Source organism: Patagioenas fasciata, chromosome 37 (genome assembly GCF_037038585.1).
Source record: "Patagioenas fasciata isolate bPatFas1 chromosome 37, bPatFas1.hap1, whole genome shotgun sequence".
Classification (NCBI taxonomy): domain Eukaryota; kingdom Metazoa; phylum Chordata; class Aves; order Columbiformes; family Columbidae; genus Patagioenas; species Patagioenas fasciata.
In genome coordinates this window covers 1,604,093-1,625,848 of record NC_092556.1, presented here as the reverse complement: position 1 = coordinate 1,625,848, position 21,756 = coordinate 1,604,093, and the positions used below count along the sequence as shown (strand labels likewise).

The following is a 21,756-nucleotide window of genomic DNA, read 5'->3' as shown; positions in this document are numbered from 1 at the left end:
CCCGGAATGTCACAATGGGCCCTGGGGACAAGGGGGTGCCCTGAATGTCACAATGGGCCCTGGGGACAATGGGGGGTCCTGGGATGTCACAATGGGCCCCAGTGACAAGTGGGGGTCCCCAGGATGTCACAATGGGCCCTGGGGACAAAGAGGGGTGCCCTGAATGTCACAATGGGCCCTGGGGACAAGGGGGTGCAGTGGATGTCACAATGGGCCTTGGGGACAATGGGGGGTCCTGGAATGTCACAATGGGCCCTGGGGACAATGGGAGTCCCCAAGGTGTCAGAACGAGCCCTGGGGACAAAGTGGAATCCTGGAATGTCACAATGGCCCCCAGTGACAAAGGGGTTCCCCATGGTGTCATAATGGGCCCTGGGGACATAAGGGGTCCCCAGGATTTCACAATAGCACTGGGGACAAAGGGGGGTCATGGGATGTCACAATGGGCCCTGGGGACAAAGGGGGGTCCTGGGATGTCACAATGGGGCCCAGTGACAAAGAGGGTCCCCATGGTGCCACAATGGGCCCTGGGGACAAAGGGCGTCCCCAGGATGTCACAATATGCCCTGGGGACAAAGGGGGTCCCCACGGTATCAGAATGGGCCCTGGGGACAAAGGGGGGTCCCCTGAATGTCACAATGGGCCCTGGGGACAATGGGGGTCCTGGGATGTCACAATGAGCCCTGCGGACAAGGGTGGTACCCACAGTGTCACAATGGGCCCTGGGCACAAGGGGTGGTCCCCATAGTGTCACAATGGGTCCTGGGGACAAGTGGGGTCCCCAGGATGTCACAATGGGCCCTGGGGAAAAAGAGGGGTCCCCTGAATGTCACAATGGGCCCTGGGGACAAGGGGGTGCTGAGGATGTCACAATGGGCCCTGGGGACAATGGGGGGTCCTGGGACGTCACAATGGGCCCTGAGGACAATGGTGGGTCCCCTGAATGTCACGATGGGCCCTGGGGACAACGGGGGGTCTGCAGGATGTCACAATGGGCACTGGGGACAAAGGGGGGGTCCCCATGGTGTCACAATGGGCCCAAGTGACAAGGAGGGTCCCCACGGTGCCAGGATGGGTCCTGGGGACAAGGGCGTCCCCCAGATGTCACAATAAGCCCTGGGGACAAAGTGGGGTCCTGGGATGTCACAATGGGCCCTGGGGACAATGGGAGTCCCCAAGGTGTCAGAACAAGCCCTGGGGACAAAGTGGAATCCTGGAATGTCACAATGGTCCCCAGTGACAAAGGGGTTCCCCATGGTGCCACAATGGGCCCTGGGGACAAAAGGGGTCCCCAGGATTTCACAATGGCCCTGGGGACAAAGGGGGGTCCTGGGATGTCACAATGGGCCCTGGGGACAAAGGGGGTATCCCCATGGTGCCACAACGGGCCCTGGGAGCAAGGGGGTGGCCAGGATGTCACAATGGGTCCTGGGGAAAATGGGGGGTGCCCAGGATGTCACAATGGACCCTGAGGACAAGCGGGGGTCTCCATGGTGTCACAATGGGCCCCAGTGACAAAGGGGCTCCCCTGAATGTCACAGTAGGTCCTGGGGACAATGGGGGGTGCTGGGACGTCACAATGGGCCCTGGGGACAACGAGGGATCCCCAGGATGTCACAATGGGCCCTGGGGACAAAGAGGGGTCCCCTGAATGTCACAATGGGCCCTGGGGACAAGGGAGTGCAGAGGATGTCACAATGGGCCCTGGGGACAATGTGGGGTCCTGGGATGTCACAATGGGCCCCAGTGACAAAGGGGGTCCCCTGAATGTCACAATGGGTCCTGGGGACAATGGGGGGTCCTGGGACGTCACCATGGGCCCTGGGGACAAGAAGGGATCCCCAGGATGTCACAATGGGCCCTGGGGACAATGGGCGGTCCTGGGACGTCACAATGGGCCCTGAGGACTAGGAGGGATCCCCAGGATGTCACAATGGGCCCTGGGGACAATGGGGGGTCGTTAGACGTCACAATGGCCCCTGGGGACAAAGAGGGGTCCCCTGAATGTCACAATGGGCCCTGGGGAAAATGGGGGGTCCTGGGACGTCACAATGGGCCCCAGTGACAAGAGGGGGTCCCCAGGATGTCACAATGGGCCCTGGGGACAAACAGGGGTCCCCTGAATGTCACAATGGGCCCTGGGGACAAGGGGGTGCCGAGGATGTCACAATGGGCCCTGGGGACAATGGGGGGTCCTGGGACGTCACAATGGGCCCTGCGGACAAGGAGGGATCCCAGGGATGTCACAATGGGCCCTGGGGACAATGGGGGGTCCTGAGACGTCACAATGAGCCCTGTGGACAAGGGTGGTACCCAGGACGTCACAATGTGCCCTGGAGACAAGGGGGGGTCCCCAGGATGTCATAATGGGCCCTGGGGAAAAAGAGGGGTCCCCTGAATGTCACAATGGGCCCTGGGGACAAGGGGGTGCTGAGGATGTCACAATGGGCCCTGGGGACAATGGGGGGTCCTGGGACGTCACAATGGGCCCTGAGGACAATGGTGGGTCCCCTGAATGTCACAATGGGCCCTGGGGACAACGGGGGGTCCGCAGGATGTCACAATGGGCACTGGGGACAAAGGGGGGGTCCCCATGGTGTCACAATGGGCCCTGGGGACAAAAGGGGTTGCCATGGTGCCACAATGGGCCCTGAGGTCAAAGGGGGTCCCCATGGTGCTACAATGGCCCTGGGGACAAAGGGGGGTCCTGGTATGTCACAATGGGCCCTGGGGACAAAGTGGGTGTCCCCATGGTGCCACAACGGGCCCTGGGAGCAAGGGGGTGGCCAGGATGTCACAATGGGTCCTGGGGAAAATGGGGGGTGCCCAGGATGTCACAATGGGCCTTGCGAACAAGGGGTTCCCCGAGATATCACAATGGGCCCTGGGGACAATGTAAGGTCCTGGGCTGTCACAATGGACCCTGAGGACAAGGGGGGTCCCCAGGATGTCACAATGGGGCCTGGGGACCAGGGGGGTCCTGGGATGTCACAATGGGCCCCAGTGACAAAGGGGGTCCCTATGGTGCCACAATGGGCCCTGGGGACAAAAGGGGTCCCCAGGATTTCACAATAGCACTGGGGATAAAGGGGGGTCATGGGATGTCACAATGGGCCCTGGGGACAAGGGAGATCCCCATGGTGCCACAATGGGCCCTGGGGACAAAAGGGGTCCCCAGGATTTCACAATAGCACTGGGGATAAAGGGGGGTCATGGGATGTCACAATGGGCCCCAGTGACAAAGGGGGTCCCCATGGTGCCACAATAGGCCGTGGGGACAAATGGGGTCCCCAGGATGTCATAATGAACCCTGGGGACAAACGGTGGTCCTGGGACATTTCAATGGGCCCTGGGGACAAAGGGGGGACCCCAGGATGTCACAATGGGCCCTGGGGACAAAGGGGGTCCCCTGGATGTCACAATGGGCTCTGGGGACAAGGAGGGTCCCCAGGATGTCACAATGGGTCCTGGGGACAAAGGGGGGTCCCGTGAATGTCACAATGGGCCCTAGGGACAAGGGGGTGCCGAGGAGGTCACAATGGGCCCTGGGGACAATGGGGGGTCCTGGGACGTCACAATGGGCCCTGGGGACAAGAGGGGATCCCTAGGATGTCACAATGGGCCCTGGGGACTAATGTGGTCCCCACGGTGTCACAATATGTCCTGGAGACAAAGGGGGGTCCCCAGGATGTCACAATGGGCCCTTGGGACAATGGGGTTCCTGGGATGTCACATTGGGTCCCCAGTGACAAAGGGGGTCCCCAGGATGTCTCAATGGGCCCTGAGGACAATGGGAGGTCCCCATGGTGTCACAATGTGTCCCCAGTAACAAGGGAGGTCTCCACGGTGCCAGGATGGGTCCTCGGGACAAGGAGGTCCCCAGGATGTCACAATGGGCCGTGGGGACAAAGAGGCTGCCCAGGATGTCACAATGGGACCTGGGGACAAGGGGGTCTCCAGGAACTCACAATGGGCTCTGGGGACAATGGAGGTTCCCCAGGATGTTCACAATAGGCCCTGAGGACAAGGGGTGGTCCCCATGCTGTCACAACGGGTCTCCAGTGACAAGGGGGTCCCCAAGGTGTCACAATGGGCCCTGGGGACAATGGGGGGTCCTGGGACGTAACAATAGGCCCTGAGGACAAGGGGTGGTCCCCATGATGTCACAACGGGTCTCCAGTGACAAGGGGGTCCCCAAGGTGTCACAATGGGCCCTGGGGACAATGCGGGGTCCTGGGACGTCACAATGGGCCCCAGTGACATGGGGGTCCCCAGGATGTCACAATGGGCCCTGGGGACAATGTGGGGTCCTGGGATGTCACAATGGGCCCCAGTGACAAAGGGGGTCCCCTGAATGTCACAATGGGTCCTGGGGACAATGGGGGTTCCTGGGACGTCACAATGGGCCCTGGGGACAAGGAGGGATCCCCAGGATGTCACAATGGGCCCTGGGGACAATGGGGGGTCCTGGGACGTCACAATGGGCCCTGGGGACAAGAGGGGGTCCCCAGGATGTCACAATGGGCCCTGGGGACAAAGAGGGGTCCCCTGAATGTCACAATGGGCCCTGGGGACAAGGGGGTGCTGAGGATGTCACAATGGGCCCTGGGGACAATGGGGGTCCTGGGACGTCACAATGGGCCCTGGGGACACAGAGGGGCCCTAGGACGTCACAATCAGTCCTGGGGACAAGGTGGGGTCCCCTGAGAGTCACAATGAGCCCTGGGAAGAGAGGGGGCTCCCAAGGACATCACAATGGGCCCTGGGAACAATGGGGGGTCCTGGGACGTCACAATTGGCCCTGGGGACAAGGGGGGGTACCCATAGTGTCACAATGGGTCCTGGGGAAAATGGGGTCCCCAGGATGTCACAATGGGCCCTGGGGACAATGTGGGGTCCTGGGATGTCACAATGGGCCCCAGTGACAAAGGGGGTCCCCTGAATGTTACAATAGGTCCTGAGGACAGTGGGGAGTCCTGGGACGTCACAATGGGCCCTGGGGACAAGGAGGGATCCCCAGGATGTCACAATGGGCCCTGGGGACAACGGGGGGTCCTAAGACGTCACAATGGGCCCTGGGGCCAAGCAGGGATCCCCAGGATGTCACAATGGGCCCTGGACACAATGGGGGGTCCTGGGACGTCACAATGGGCCCCGTTGACAAGGGGGCATCCCCAGGATGTCAAAATGCGCCCTGGGGCCCAGGGGGGTCCTGCGATGTCACAATGGGCCCTGGGGACAAAGGGGGTCCCCTGGATGTCACAATGGACTCTGGGGACAAAGGGGATCCCCACGGTATCAGAATGGGCCCTGGGGACAAAGGGGGGTCCTGCGATGTCACAATGAGCCCTGCGGACAAGGGTGGTACCCACGGTGTCACAATGGGCCGTGGGAACAAGGGGGGGTCCCCATAGTGTCACAATGGGTCCTGGGGACAAGTGGGGTCCCCAGGATGTGACAATGTGTCCTGGGGACAATGTGGGGTCCTGGGATGTCACAATGGGCCCCAGTGACAAAGGGGCCACCTGAATGTCACAATGGGTCCTGGGGACAATGGGGGGTCCTGGGACGTCACAATGGGTCCTGGGGACAAGAAGGGATCCCCAGGATGTCACAATGGGCCCTGGCGACAATGGGGGGTCCTGGGACGTCACAATGGGCCCCAGTGACAAGGGGGGGTCCCCAGGATGTCACAGTGTGCCCTGGCTACAAAGAGGCGTCCCCGGAATGTCACAATGGGCCCTGGGGACAAGGGGGTGCCCTGAATGTCACAATGGGCCCTGGGGACAATGGGGGGTCCTGGGATGTCACAATGGGCCCCAGTGACAAGTGGGGGTCCCCAGGATGTCACAATGGGCCCTGGGGACAAAGAGGGGTGCCCTGAATGTCACAATGGGCCCTGGGGACAAGGGGGTGCAGTGGATGTCACAATGGGCCTTGGGGACAATGGGGGGTCCTGGAATGTCACAATGGGCCCTGGGGACAATGGGAGTCCCCAAGGTGTCAGAACGAGCCCTGGGGACAAAGTGGAATCCTGGAATGTCACAATGGCCCCCAGTGACAAAGGGGTTCCCCATGGTGTCATAATGGGCCCTGGGGACATAAGGGGTCCCCAGGATTTCACAATAGCACTGGGGACAAAGGGGGGTCATGGGATGTCACAATGGGCCCTGGGGACAAAGGGGGGTCCTGGGATGTCACAATGGGGCCCAGTGACAAAGAGGGTCCCCATGGTGCCACAATGGGCCCTGGGGACAAAGGGGGTCCCCAGGATGTCACAATGGGCCCTGGGGACAAACAGCGTCCCCAGCATGTCACAATGGGCCCTGGGGACAAAGAGGGGTCCCCTGAATGTCACAATGGGCCCTGGGGACAATGGGGTGCAGTGGATGTCACAATGGGCCCTGGGGACAATGGGGGGTGTCCAGGATGTGAGAATGAGTCCTGAGGACAAGGGGGGGTCCCCATGGTGTCACAATGGGTCCCCAGTGACAAGGAGGGGTCCCCATGGTGTCACAATAGGTCCTGGGGACAAAGTGGGGTCCAAGAATGTCACAATGGGCCCTGGGGACAAAAGGGGTTGCCATGGTGCCACAATGGGCCCTGGGGTCAAAGGGGGTCCCCATGGTGCTACAATGGGCCCTGGGGACAAAGGGGGGTCCTGGGATGTCACAATGGGCCCTGGGGACAAGCGGGCGTCTCCATGGTGTCACAATGGGCCCGGGGGACAATGGGGGGTCCTGGGACGTCACAATGGGCCCTGGGGACAAGGGGGGGTCCCCAGGATGTCACAATGGGCCCGGGGGACAAAGGGGTGCCGAGGATGTCACAATGGGCCCTGGGGACAATGGGGGGTCCTGGGATGTTCACAATGGGCCCTGGGGACAATGGGGGGTCCTGGGATGTCACAATGGGCCCTGGGGACAAGGGGGTCCCCCAGATATCACAATGGGCCCTGGGGACAATGTAAGGTCCTGGGCTGTCACAATGGACCCTGAGGACAAGGGGGGTCCCCAGGATGTCACAATGAAGTCGTGGGACAAAGGGGGTCCCCAGGATGTCACAATGGGGCCTGGGGACCAGGGGGTGTCCTGGGATGTCACAATGGCCCCAGTGACAAAGGGGGTCCCTATGGTGCCACAATGGGCCATGGGGACAAAGGGGGTCCCCTGGATGTCAGAGTGGGCTCTGGGGACAAGGAGGGTCCCCAGGATGTCACAATGGGCCCTGGGGACAAAGAGCGTCCCCAGCATGTCACAATGTGTCCTGGGGATAATGTGGGGTCCTGGGATGTCACAATGGGCCCCAGTGACAAAGGGGCCCCCTGAATGTCACAATGGGTCCTGGGGACAATGGGGGGTCCTGGGATGTCACAATGGGCCCTGGGGACAATGGGGGGTCCTGGGACGTCACAATGGGCCCCAGTGAGAAGGGGGGTCCCCAGGATGTCACAATGGGCTCTGGGGACAAAGAGGGGTCCCCTGAATGTCACAATGGGCCCTGGGGACAAGGGGGTACAGTGGATGTCACAATGGGCCCTGGGGACAATGGGGGGTCCTGGAATGTCACAATGGGCCTTGGGGACAATGGGGGTCCCCAGGATGTCACAATGGGCCCTGGGGACAATGGGGTTGCCCAGGATGTCACAATGGGCCCTGGGGACAATGGGAGTACCCAAGGTGTCAGAACGAGCCCTGGGAACAAAGTGAAATCCTGGAATGTCACAATGGCCCCAGTGACAAAGGGGTTCCCCACGGTGTCACAATGGGCCCTGGGGACAAAAGGGGTCCCCAGGATTTCACAATAGCACTGGGGACAAAGGGGGGTCATGGGATGTCACAATGGGCCCTGGGGACAAGGGAGATCCCCATGGCGTCACAATAAGCCCTGGGGACAAAGTGGGGTCCTGGGATGTCACAATGGGCTCTGGGGACAAGGAGGGTCCCCAGGATGTCACAATGGGCCCTGGGGACAAAGGGGGGTCCTGGGATGTCACAATGGGCCCCAGTGACAATGAGGGTCCTCATGGTGCCACAATGGGCCCTGGGGACAAAGGGGGTCCCCTGGATGTCACAATGGGCTCTGGGGACAAAGGGGGGTCCTGGGATGTCACAATGGGCCCTGGGGACAAAGGGGGTCCCCTGGATGTCACAATGGGCCCTGGGGACAAAGGGGGGTCCTGGGATGTCACAATGGGCCCCAGTGACAATGAGGGTCCTCATGGTGCCACAATGGGCCCTGGGGACAAGGGGGGGTCCCCAGGATGTCACAATGGGCCCTGTGGACAAAGAGCGTCCCCAGCATGTCACAATGGGCCCTGGGGACAATGGGGGGTCCCCACGGTATCAGAATGGGCCCTGGGGACAAAGGGGGTCCCCTGAATGTCACAATGGGCCCTGGGGACAGTGGGGGGTCCTGGGACGTCTCAATGAGCCCTGGGGACAAGGGGGGGTCCCCAGGATGTCACAATGGGCCCTGGGGACAAAGAGGGGTCCCCTGAATGTCACAATGGGCCCTGGGGACAAGGGGGTGCAGTGGATGTCACAATGGGCCCTGGGGACAATGGGGGGTGTCCAGGATGTGAGAATGAGTCCTGAGGACAAGGAGGGGTCCCCATGGTGTCACAATGGGCCCTGGGGACAAAGTGGGGTCCAAGAATGTCACAATGGGCCCTGGGGACAAAAGGGGTTGCCATGGTGCCACAATGGGCCCTGGGGTCAAAGGGGGTCCCCATGGTGCTACAATGGGCCCTTGGGACAAAGGGGGGTCCTGGGATGTCACAATGGGCCCTGGGGACAAAGGGGGTGTCCCCATGGTGCCACAACGGGCCCTGGGAGCAAGGGGGTGGCCAGGATGTCACAATGGGTCCTGGGGAAAATGGGGGGTGCCCAGGATGTCACAATGGACCCTGAGGACAAGCGGGGGTCTCCATGGTGTCACAATGGGCCCCAGTGACAAAGGGGCTCCCCTGAATGTCACAATAGGTCCTGGGGACAATGGGAGGTCCTGGGACGACACAATGGGCCCTGGGGACAACGAGGGATCCCCAGGATGTCACAATGGGCCCTGGGGACAAAGAGGGGTCCCCTGAATGTCACAATGGGCCCTGGGGACAAGGGGGTGCAGAGGATGTCACAATGGGCCCTGGGGACAATGGGGGGTCCCCTGAATGTCACAATGGGCCCTGGGGACAAGGGGGTGTCCCTAGGATGTCACAATGGGCCGTGCGGACAAGGGTGGTACCCACGGTGTCACAATGGTCACTGGGCACAAGGGGGGGTCCCTATAGTGTCACAATGGGTCCTGGGGACAAGTGGGGTCCCCAGGATGTCACAAGGGCCCTGGGGACAATGTGGGGTCCTGGGATGTCACAATGGGCCCCAGTGACAAACGGGGGCCCCTGAATGTCACAATGGGCCCTGGGGACAATGTAAGGTCCTGGGACGTCCCAATGGGCCCTGGGGACAAGGAGGGATCCCCAGGATGTCACAATGGGCCCTGGGGACAATGGCGGGTTCTGGGACGTCACAATGGGCCCTGGGGACAAGGGGGGGTCCCCAGGATGTCACAATGGGCCCTGGGGACAAAGGGGTGCTGAGGATGTCACAATGGGCCCTGGGGACAATGTGGGGTCCTGGGATGTCACAATGGGCCCCAGTGACAAAGGGGGTCCCCTGAATGTCACAATGGGTCGTGGGGACAATGGGGGGTCCTGGGACGTCACAATGGGCCCTGGGGACAAGGAGGGATCCCCAGGATGTCACAATGGGCCCTGGGGACAATGGGCGGTCCTGGGACGTCACAATGGGCCCTGAGGACAAGGAGGGATCCCCAGGATGTCACAATGGGCCCTGGGGACAATGGGGGGTCGTTAGACATCACAATGGCCCCTGGGGACAAAGAGGGGTCCCCTGAATGTCACAATGGGCCCTGGGGAAAATGGGGGGTCCTGGGACGTCACAATGGGCCCCAGTGACAAGAGGGGGTCCCCAGGATGTCACAATGGGCCCTGGGGACAAAGAGGGGTCCCCTGAATGTCACAATGGGCCCTGGGGACAAGGGGGTGCCGAGGATGTCACAATGGGCCCTGGGGACAATGGGGGGTCCTGGGACGTCACAATGGGCCCTGCGGACAAGGAGGGATCCCCAGGATGTCACAATGGGCCCTGGGGACAATGGGGGGTCCTGAGACGTCACAATGAGCCCTGCGGACAAGGGTGGTGCCCAGGACGTCACAATGGGCCCTGGGGACAAGGGGGGGTCCCCATAGTGTCACAATGGGTCCTTGGGACAAGTGGGGTCCCCAGGATGTCACAATGTGCCCTGGGGACAATGTGGGGTCCTGGGATGTCACAATGGGCCCCAGTGACAAAGGGGGTCCCCTGAATGTCAAAATGGGTCCTGGGGACAATGGGGGGTCCTGGGACGTCACAATGGGCCCTGGGGACAAGGAGGGATCCCCAGGATGTCACAATGGGCCCTGGGGACAATGGGCGGTCCTGGGACGTCACAATGGGCCCTGAGGACAAGGAGGAATCCCCAGGATTTCACAATGGGCCCTGGGGACAATGGAGGGTCCTGGGACGTCACAATGGGCCCTGGGGACAAGAGGGGGTCCCCTGGATGTCACAATGGGCTCTGGGGACAAGGGGGGTCCCCAGGACGTCACAATGGGCCCTGGGGACAAAGGGCGGTGTCGACGGTGTCACAATGGGCCCCAGTGTCAAAGGGGGTCCCCATGGTGCCACAATGGGCCCTGGAGACAAAGGGGGTCCCTTGGATGTCAACATGGGCTCTGGGGACAAGGAGGGTCCCCAGGATGTCACAATGGGCCGTGGGGACAAGGAGGGGTCCCCTGAATGTCACAATGGGCCCTGGGGACAATGGGGGGTCCTGGGACGTCACAATGGGCCCCAGTGACAAGAGGGGGTCACCAGGATGTCACAATGGGCCGTGGGAACAAACAGGGGTCCCCGGAATGTCACAATGGGCCCTGGGCACAAGGGGGTGCAGAGGATGTCACAATGGGCCCTGGGGACAATGGGGGGTCCTGGGACGTCACAATGAGCCCTGCGGACAAGGGTGGTACCCAGGATGTCACAATAAGCCCTGGGAACAAGGGGGGGTCCCCATAGTGTCACAATGGGCCCTGGGGACAAGGAGGGATCCCCAGGATGTCACAATGGGCCCTGGGAACAATGGGGGGTCCTGGGACGTCACAGTGGGCTGTGGGGACAAGGGGGGGTCCCCAGGATGTCACAATGTGCCCTGGGTTTCAAAGAGGCGTCCCCTGAATGTCACAATGGGCCCTGGGGACAATGGGGGGTCCTAAGACGTCACAATGGGCCCTGAGGACAAGGAGGGATCCCCAGGATGTCACAATGGGCCCTGGGGACAATGGGGGGTCCTGGGACGTCACAATGGGCCCTGGGGATAAAGAGGGGTCCCCTGAATGTCACAATGGGCCCTGGGGACAAGGGGGTGCAGTGGATGTCACAATGGGCCCTGGGGACAATGGGGGGTCCTGGAATGTCACAATGGGCCCTGGGGACAAAGGGGATGTCCACATGGTGCCACAATGGGCCCTGGGAGCAAGGGGGTCCCCAGGATGTCACAATGGGTCCTGGGGACAATGGGAGGTGCCCAAGATGTCACAATGGACCCTGAGGACAAGCAGGGGTCTCCATGGTGTCACAATGGGTCCCCAGTGACAAGGGGGGGTCCCCATGGTGTCACAATGGGCCCTGGGGACAAACGTGGTTCCCCTCAATATCAAAATGGGTCCTGGGGACAAAGTGGGCTCCTCGGATGTCACAATGGACACTGGGGACAACGGGAGGTCCTGGGACGTCACAATGGGCCCTGGGGACAAAGTTGGTCCCCACGATGTCTCAATGAGCCCCAGTGACAAAGGGGGGTCCCCAGGATGTCACAATGGGCCGTGGGGACAATGAGGGGTCCTGGGACATCACAATGGGTCCTGGGGACAAGGGGGGGACCCCTGAATGTCACAATGGGCCCTGGGGACAATGTGGGGTCCTGGGATGTCACAATGGGCCCCAGTGCCAAAGTGGGTCCCCTGAATGTCACAATGGGCCCTGGGGACAATGGGGGGTCCTGGGAAGTTACAATGGGCCCTGGGGACAAGGGGGGTGTCCCCTGAATGTCACAATGGGCCCTGGGGAGAAAGGGGGTCCCCAGGATGTCAAAATGGGCCTTGGGGACAAAGTGGGGTTCTTGGATATCACAATGTGACACAGTGCAAAGGGGGTCCCCATGGTGCCACAATGAACCCTGGGGACAAAGGGAGGTCCCTAGGATGTCACAATGGGCCCTTGGGACAATGGGGTTCCTGGGATGTCACAACGGGTCCCCAGTGACAAAGGGGGTCCCCAGGATGTCTCAATGGGCCCTGAGGACAATGGGAGGTCCCCATGGTGTCACAAAGGGTCCCCAGTGACAAGGGAGGTCCCCACGGTGCCAGGATGGGTCCTGCGGACAAGGAGGTCCCCAGGATGTCACCATGGGCCCTGGGGACAAAGGGGGTCCCCAGGATGTCACAATGGGCCCTGGGGACAAAGAGACTCCCCAGGATGTCACAATGGGACCTGGGGACAAGGGGGTCCCCAGGAACTCACAATGGCCTCTGGGGACAATGGAGGTTCCCCAGGATGTTCACAATAGGCCCTGAGGACAAGGGGTGGTCCCCATGGTGTCACAATGGGTCCCCAGTGACAAGGGGGTCCCCAAGGTGTCACAATGGGCCCTGGGAACAACGGGGGGTCCTGGGACGTAACAATAGGCCCTAGGGACAAAGGGGGTCCCCACGGTGTTACAATGGTCCCGGGTGACAAAGGGGGATGCCCAGGATGTCACAATGGGCCCTGAGGCAAGGAGGGGTCTCCATGGTGTCACAATGGGTCCCCAGTGACAAGGAGGGTCCCCATGGTGTCACGATGGGTCCTGGGGACAAGGGGGTCTCCAGGATGTAAGAATGAACCCTGGGGACAATGGGGGGTCCTGGGACGTCACAATGGGTCCTGGGGACAAAGGGTGTCTCCAGGATGTCACAATGGGCCCTGGGGACAATGCAGGGTCCTGGGACGTCACAATGGGTCCTTAGGACAAAGAGGGGTCCCCAGGATGTCACAATGGGCCCTGGGGACAATGTGGGGTCCTGGGATGTCACAATGGGCCCCAGTGACAAAGGGGGTGCCCTGAATGTCACAATGGGCCCTGGGGACAATGGGGGGGTCTTGGGACGTCACAATGGGCCCTGGGGACAAGGAGGGATCCCCAGGATGTCACAATGGGCCCTGGGGACAATGGGGGGTCCTGGGACGTCACAATGGGCCCTGGGGACAAGGAGGGATCCCCAGGATGTCACAATGGGCCATGGGGACAATGGGGGGTCCCGGGACATCACAATGGGCCCGGGGAACAAGGGGGTTCCCCAGGATGTCACAATGGGCCCTGGGGACAAAGAGGGGCCCTACAACGTCACAATCAGCCCTGGGTACATGGGGGGATCCCCTGAAAGTCACAATGAGCCTTGGGAGCAGAGGGGGCTCCCCAGGACGTCACAATGGGCCCTGGGAACAATGGGGGTCCCTTGAAGGTCACAATGGGCCCTGGGAACAATGGTGGGTCCCCTGAATGTCAAAATGGGCCCTGGGGACAAAGGGGGGTCCGCAGGATGTCACAATGGGCACTGGGGACAAAGGGGAGGTCCCCATGGTGTCACAATGGGCCCAAGTGACAAGGAGGGTCCCCACGGTGCCACGATGGGTCCTGGGGACAAGGGGGTCCACCAGATGTCACAATGGGCCCTGGGGACAATGGGGTTCCCCAGGATGTCACAATGGACCCTGGGGACAAAGGGGGATCCCCAGGATGTCACAATGGGCCCTGGGGACCAGGGGGGTCCTGCGATGTCACAATGGGCCCTGGGGAGAAAGGGGGTCCCCTGGATGTCACAATGGGCTCTGGGGACAAGGAGGGTCCCCAGGATGTCACAATGACCCCTGCGGACAAGGGGGGTGTCGATGGTTTCACAATGGGCCCTGGGAACAAGGTGGGGTCTCCATAGTGTCACAATGGGTCCTGGGGACAAGTGGGGTCCCCAGGATGTCACAATGGGTCCTGGGGACAATGTGGGGTCCTGGGATGTCACAATGGGCCCCAGTGACAAAGGGGTTCCCCATGGTGCCACAATGGTCCCTGGGAACAAAGGGGGTCCCCAGGATTTGACAATAGCACTGGGGACAAATGGGGGTCATGGGATGTCACAGTGGGCCCTGGGGACAAGGGAGGTCCCCATGGTGTCACAATAAGCCCTGGGGACAAAGTGGGGTGTTGGGATGTCACAATGGGCCCCAGTGACAAAAGGGGGTCTCCATGGTGCCACAATGGGCCGTGGGGACCAGGGGGGGTACTGCAATGTCACAATGGGCCCTGGGGAGAAAGGGGGTCCACTGGATGTCACAATGGGCCCTGGGGACAAACGGGGGTGTCGACGGTGTCAAAATGGGTCCTGGGGACAAAGGGCGTCCCCAGGATGTCACAATATGCCCTGGGGACAAAGGGGGTCCCCACGGTATCAGAATGGGCCCTGGGGACAAAGGGGGGTCCCCTGAATGTCACAATGGGCCCTGGGGACAATGGGGGTCCTGGGATGTCACAATGAGCCCTGCGGACAAGGGTGGTACCCACGGTGTCACAATGGGCCCTGGGCACAAGGGGGGGTCCCCATAGTGTCACAATGGGTCCTGGGGACAAGTGGGGTCCCCAGGATGTCACAATAGGTCCTGGGGACAATGTGGGGTCCTGGGATGTCACAATGGGCCCCAGTGACAAAGGGGGTCCCCTGAATGTCACAATGGGTCCTGGGTACAATGTGGGGTCCTGGGACGTCACAATGGGCCCTGGGGACAAGGAGGGATCCCCAGGATGTCACAATGGGCCCTGGGGACAATGGGGGGTCCTGGGACGTCACAATGGGCCCCAGTGACAAGGGGGGGTCCCCAGGATGTCACAATGGGCCCTGAGGACAAAGAGGGGTCCCCTGAATGTCACAATGGGCCCTGGGGACAAGGGCGTGCCGAGGATGTCACAATGGGCCCTGGGGACAATGGGGGGTCCTGGAATGTCACAATGGGCACTGGGGACTATGGGGGTCCCCAGGATGTCACAATGGGCCTTGGGGACAATAGGAGGTTCTGGGATGTCACAATGGGCCCTGGGGACAATGGGGGGTGCCCAGGATGTGAAAATGAGTCCTGAGGACATGGGGGGGTCCCCATGGTGTCACAATGGGTCCCCAGTGACAAGGAGGGGTCCCCATGGTGTCACAATAGGCCCTGGGGACAATGGGGTCCCCTGAATGTCACAATGGGCCCTGGGAACAAAAGTGGTTGCCATGGTGCCACAAGGGGCCCTGGGGTCAAAGGCGGTCCCCATGGTGCTACAATGGGCCCTGGGAGCAAGGGGGTGGCCAGGATGTCACAATGGGTCCTGGGGACAATGGGGGGTGCCCAGGATGTCACAATGGACCCTGAGGACATGGGGAGGTCCCCATGGTGTCACAATCCCCAGTGACACGGGGGGGTCCCCATGGTGCCACAATGAGCCCTGGGGACAAAGGGAGGTCCCTACAATGTCACAATGGGCCCTGGGGACTAATGAGGTCCCCACGGTGTCACAATGCGTCCTGGAGAAAAAGGGGGGTCCCCAGGATGTTACAATCTGCTCTTGGCACAATGGGGTTCCTGGGATGTCACAATGGGCCCTGGGGACAATGGGGTTGCCCAGGATGTCACAATGGACCCTGGGGACAAAGGGGGGTGGGCAGGATGTCACAATGGGCACTGGGGACAAAGGGGGGGTCCCCATGGTGTCACAATGGGTCCCCAGTGACAAGGAGGGTTCCCCATGGTGTCACAATAGGCCCTGGGGACAAAGTGGGGTCCAAGAATGTCACAATGAGCCCTGGGGACAAAGGGGGGTCCTGGGATGTCACAATGGGCCCTGGGGACAAGAGGGGATTCCTAGGATGTCACAATGGGCCCTGGGGACTAATGTGGTCCCCACGGTGTCACAATATGTCCTGGAGACAAAGAGGGGTCCCCAGGATGTCACAATGGGCCCTTGGGACAATGGGGTTCCTGGGATGTCACAATGGGTCCCCAGTGACAAAGGGGGTCCCCAGGATGTCTCAATGGGCCCTGAGGACAATGGGAGGTCCCCATGGTGTCACAAAGGGTCCCCAGTGACAAGGGAGGTCCCCACGGTGCCACAATGGGTCCTGGGGACAAGGAGGTCCCCAGGATGCCACAATGGGCCCTGGGGACAATGGGGTGTCCTGGGACGTCACAATGGGCCCTGGGGACAAAGAGGCTGCCCAGGATGTCACAATGGGACCTGGGGACAAGGGGGTCCCCAGGACTCACAGTGGGCTCTGGGGACAATGGAGGTTCCCCAGGATGTTCACAATAGGCCCTGAGGACAAGGGGTGGTCCCCATGGTGTCACAATGGGTCCCCAGTGACAAGGGGGGTCCCCAAGTGTCACAATGGGCCCTGGGGACAATGGGGGTCCCGGGACGGAATAATAGGCCCTGGGGACAAAGGGGGGGTGCCACAGTGTCACAATGGGCCCTGGGGACAAAGGGGGTCCCCACGGTGTTACAATGGTCCAGGGGGAAAAAGGAGGATGCCCAGGATGTCACAATGGGCCCTGAGGACAAGGGGGGCTCCCCAGGGTGTCGGAATGGGTCCCCAGTGACAAGGAGGGTCCCCATGGTGTCACGATGGGTCCTGGGGACAAGGGGGTCCCCAGGATGTAACAATGGACCCTGGGGACAATGGGGGGTCCTGGGACGTCACAATGGGCCCTGGAGACAAAGGGGGTCCCCAGGATGTCACAATGGGCCCTGGGGACAATGTGGGGTCCTGGGACGTCACAATGGGCCCCAGTGACAAAGGGGGTCCCCAGGATGTCACAATGGGCCCTGGGGACAATCTGGGGTCCTGGGACGTCACAATGGGCCCTGGGGACAAGGAGGGATCCCCAGGATGTCACAATGGGCCCTGGGGACAATGGGGGGTCCTGGGACATCACAATGGGCCCTGGGGACAAGAGGGGGTCCCCAGGATGTCACAATGGGCCCTGGGGACAAAGAGGGGTCCCCTGAATGTCACAATGGGCCCTGGGGACAAGGGGGTGCCGAGGATGTCACAATGGGCCCTGGGGACAAGGGGGGGTCCCCAGGATGTCACAATGGGCCCTGGGGACAAAGAGGGGTCTCTAAAGTGTCACAATGGGCCCTGGGGACACAGAGGGGCCCTAGGACGTCACAATCAGCCCTGGGGACAAGGGGGGGGTCCCCTGAAAGTCACAATGAGCCCTGGGAACAGAGGGGGTCCCCAGGACGTCACAATGGGCCCTAGGAACAATGGGGGTCCCTTGAAGGTCACAATGGGCCCTGGGGACAATGGTGGGTGTCCTGAATGTCAAAATGGGCCCTGGGGACAAAGGGGGAGTCCGCAGGATGTCACAATGGGCACTGGGGACAAAGGGGGAGTCCCCATGGTGTCACAATGGGCCCAAGTGACAAGGAGGGCAGCCACGGTGCCACGATGGGTCCTGGGGACAAGGGGGTCCCCTGAATGTCAAAATGGGCCCTGGGGACAAAGGGGGGTAGCAGGATGTCACAATGGGTACTGGGGACAAAGGGGGCGTCCCCATGGTGTCACAATGGGCCCAAGTGACAAGGAGGGCCCCACGGTGTCACGATGGGTCCTGGGGACAAGGGGGTCCCCCAGATGTCACAATGGGCCCTGGGGACAATGGGGTTGCCCAGGATGTCACAATGGACCCTGGGGACAAAGGGGGATCCCCAGGATGTCACAATGGGCCCTGGGGACAATGGGAGTCCCCAAGGTGTCAGAACGAGCCCTGGGGACAAAGTGGAATCCTGGGATGTCACAATGGCCCCCAGTGACAAAGGCGTTCCCCATGGTGCCACAATGGGCCCTGGGCACAAAGGGGGTCCCCAGGATTTCACAATAGCGCTGGGGACAAAGGGGGGTCAGGGGATGTCACAATGGGCCCTGGGGACAAGGGAGGTCCCCATGGTGTCACAATAAGCCCTGGGGACAAAGTGGGGTCCTGGGATGTCACAATGGGCCCCAGTGACAAAGGGGGTCCCCATGGTGCCACAATGGGCCGTGGGGACAAAAGGGGTCCGCAGGATGTCACAATGGGCCCTGGGGACCAGTGGGGGTCCTGCGATGTCACAATGGGCCCTGGGGACAAAGGGGGTCCCCTGGATGTCACAATGGGCTCTGGGGACAAGGGTGGTACCCACGGTTTCACAATGGGCCCTGGGAACAAGGCGGGGTGCCCATAGTGTCACAATGAGTCCTGGGGACAAGTGGGGTCCCCAGGATGTCACAATGGGCCCTGAGGACAATGTGGGGTCCTGGGATGTCACAATGGGCCCCAGTGACAAAGGGGGTGCCCTGAATGTCACAATGGGTCCTGAAGACAATGGGGGGTCCTGGGACGTCACAATGGGCCCTGGGGACAAGGAGGGATCCCCAGGATGTCACAATTGGCCCTGGGGACAAGGGGGTGCCCTGAATGTCACAATGGGCCCTGGGGACAATGGGGGGTCCTAAGACGTCACAATGGGCCCTGGGGACAAGGAGGGATCCTGGGATGTCACAATGGGCCCCAGTGACAAGGGGGGGTCCCCAGGATGTCACAATGGGCCCTGGGGACAAAGAGGGGTCCCCAGGATGTCAAAATGGGCCCTGGGGACAATGGGGGGTCCTAAGACGTCACAATGAACCCTGGGGACAACGGGGGGTCCTGGGACGTCACAATGGGCCCCAGTGACAAGGGGCGGTCCCCAGGATGTCACAATGGGCCCTGGGGACAAAGAGGAGTCCCCTGAATGTCACAATGGGCCCTGGGGACAATGGGGGTCCCCAGGATGTCACAATGGGCCCTGGGGACAATAGGAGGTTCTGGGATGTCACAATGGGCCCTTGGGGTTTAGAAGTCAGGTCTAAGAGTGCAGCGTTTGGGGTGCAGGGGCTTGGGGGGAAATTTAAGGTTGCAGAGTGTGGGGTTCACAGGACTGGGGCACAGGATTTGGGGGTGCGGGGTTTCAGGGTTCAGGATTTGGAGGTGTGGAGTTTTGGGGTGCAGGGGTTGGGAGTGCAGGGTGGTGGGGGTGAGAGATTTGGGTGCAGGATTTGGGGGTGCAGAGTCTTGGGAGGCAAGGATCCGGGTCTGCAGGATTTGGGGGTTCAGTGTTTAGGGCAGCACAATCTTGGGGTGCAGGGGTTTGCAGTGAAAGGTTTGGCAGGCAGGATTTGGGGTGCAGGATTCTGGGGTGCTGGTTTGGGGTACAGGATTTGGTGTTGCAGGGATGGGGTTGAAGGGTTTGGGTTGCCAGGCCTTTGAGGTGCAGGATTTGGAGGTGCAGGGTTTGGGAGGGAATTCTTTGGGGTGCAGGGTTTGGGGGCAGGTTTAGGGGTGGAGGGTATAGGACGGAAAGATTTGGGAATGCAGGGTTTGGGGTGCAGGTTTCGGGGTTCAGGAAGGTAGGGAGGGCAGGATTAGGGGGTGCAAGGTTTCAGTTGTAGGGTTTAGGGGTGCAGAGTTTGGTAGGGCCGAATTTGGGGGTGCAGGATCTGGGGTGCAGGGTTTGGGAAGACAGGATCGGGGGTGGAGGATTTGGGGATGCAGGATTGAGGGGCAGGGTTTTGGTGCAGGGCTTGGGGTCAGGATCTGGGGTGCAGGTTTGGGAAGAGTATTTTGGGGTGCAGGATTTTGGGTGCCGTGTCTGCGGGGCAGGTTTGGGGTGATCACTGCTGATCCGCACACACTCTCTCTCTCTGTCCCCATTGTCCCCAATGCCCCCTTACCTGTCTCACCTCCCTCTCCAGCTCCGCTCCCACCCCCCCAATCCCCCTCAGCGGGGCCAGCCCGGGGTGCAGCTCCTGCAACGGCTCCTCCTCTGCATTCATTAACAATTAACACCCTCAGCAGCGCTAATTAACACCCCCCCCACCCCCCCATATCCCCGCTGCCCCCTAATTACCCCCTAATTCGCGATAATCACCCCTAATTCCCCCTCATTACTCACCCAGCAGCCCCTCGATGTCCGCAGCCGCCATCTTGCCCCGCCGGGAGGGCCACAAACCACCTCAAAATTGACCCAAAATAGCGCTTTTTCAACCCAAAACCCTCCCGCTGAGGCTCCCCGAGCTGTGTCCCCAAAGCCCCCGCTGTTGTCACCTCGGGAAAAGCGCGAAAAAAGCGGCCCCGGGGGTCCCCGCGCTTCGTTTCGCGCTCTGAGGGAAAGCGCGGGAAAACGAGCGGAGACGGAAAGAGCCGAGCGGAGCCGAATGGGCCCGAGCGGAGCCGAATGGGCCCGAGCGGAGCCGAATGGGCCCGAGCGGAGCCGAACGGCGCCCGAGCGGAGCCGAATGGGCCCGAGCGGAGCCGAGCGGCGCCCGAGCGGAGCCGAACGGCGCCCGAGCGGAGCCGAACGGCGCCCGAGCGGAGCCGAACGGCGCCCGAGTCCCGGCCGGGGCCGAACGCACCCGAAGGGACCCGAAGTCTACCCGAAGGGGTCCGAGTGGAGCCGAACGCACCCGAAGGGACCCGAACCCACCCGAGTGGACCCGAACCCACCCGAAGGGACCCGAACCCACCCGAGTGGACCCGAACCCACCCGAGTGGACCCGAACCCACCCGAAGGGGCCCGAACCCACCCGAAGGAGCCCGAACCCACCCGAGTGGACCCGCACCCACCCGAAGGGGCCCGAAGTCTCCCCGAAGGGACCCGAACCCACCCGAAAGTGCCCCAAAAGGCGCCAAACTCCCAAATCCCCCCCTTTTTACCCCAAAACCCGTGTTCCGCTCCCCCCCCGGCCCCTCCTCTTCCTCCCCGCCCCCCCCCCCCCCCCCCCACTTTCTCCCCCTTTTTCCGCCTCACGATCGTTTCCCGCCGCGGCGGCGGCTGCGAGCGAGGCCACGCCCCCTTCCTCAGGAGGTGGCCAATGGGAAGCGGCGGGGAGGTGCGTGGCCACGCCCACTATGCGTGGCGTGCGCAGAGGCGGCTCCGAGAGGAGCCGAAGATACACGAAGGGAGCCGAAGGGACCCGAACGCACCCGAAGGGACCCGAACGCACCCGAAGGGACCCGAGTGGGGCCCGAACGCACCCGAGGGGACCCTAAGGCAGCCGAAGGGACCCGAACGCACCCGAAGGGACCCGAGTGGGGCCCGAACGCACCCGAAGGGACCCGAACGCACCCGAAGGGACCCGAACGCACCCGAAGGGACCCGAGGGGACCCGAACACACCCGAAGGGACCCGAAGGGACCCGAGTGGGGCCCGAACTCACCCGAAGGGACCCGAGGGGACCCGAACGCACTTAGGGGGCTCCATGAGTCACTTATGGGTCACTATGGGGCACTCCTGGGTCCCTAAGGGGGAAATTATGGGGGTCTATGGGGAGTTCAGGAGGGACCCAGGAGTACCCCAAGGGACCCAGGAGTACCCCAAAGGACCCAGGAGTTCAGGAGGGACCCAGGAGTGCCCCAAAGGACCCAGGAGTTCAGGAGGGACCCAGGAGTGCCCCAAAGGACCCAGGAGTGCCCCAAAGGACCCAGGAGTGCCCAAATGTGTTGTGTTTTGTTTTTTCTCTCTTGTTTATGTCCTCTTTTACCTGAAATGGGA

General features: G+C 61.7%; 1 long non-coding RNA gene across 4 annotated transcripts in view; it reads right to left on the bottom strand.

Moving 5' to 3' along the window:
* LOC139826234 (uncharacterized) overlaps positions 1 to 21,413 on the bottom strand; it is a 61,940-nt gene extending 40,527 nt beyond the window's left edge. For 2 of the 4 annotated variants that reach the window (XR_011736214.1, XR_011736215.1), the window contains exons 1-2: positions 21,013 to 21,413; positions 20,158 to 20,217 (exon numbers count right to left, since the gene is read on the bottom strand). This is a non-coding gene — a long non-coding RNA (uncharacterized lncRNA). Of the gene's footprint in view, positions 1 to 20,157; positions 20,729 to 21,012 lie in introns of those variants that run through there. The other 2 variants (XR_011736212.1, XR_011736213.1) reach the window with 1 other exon arrangement.
* Between the last annotated feature and the right edge of the window lie 343 nt (positions 21,414 to 21,756).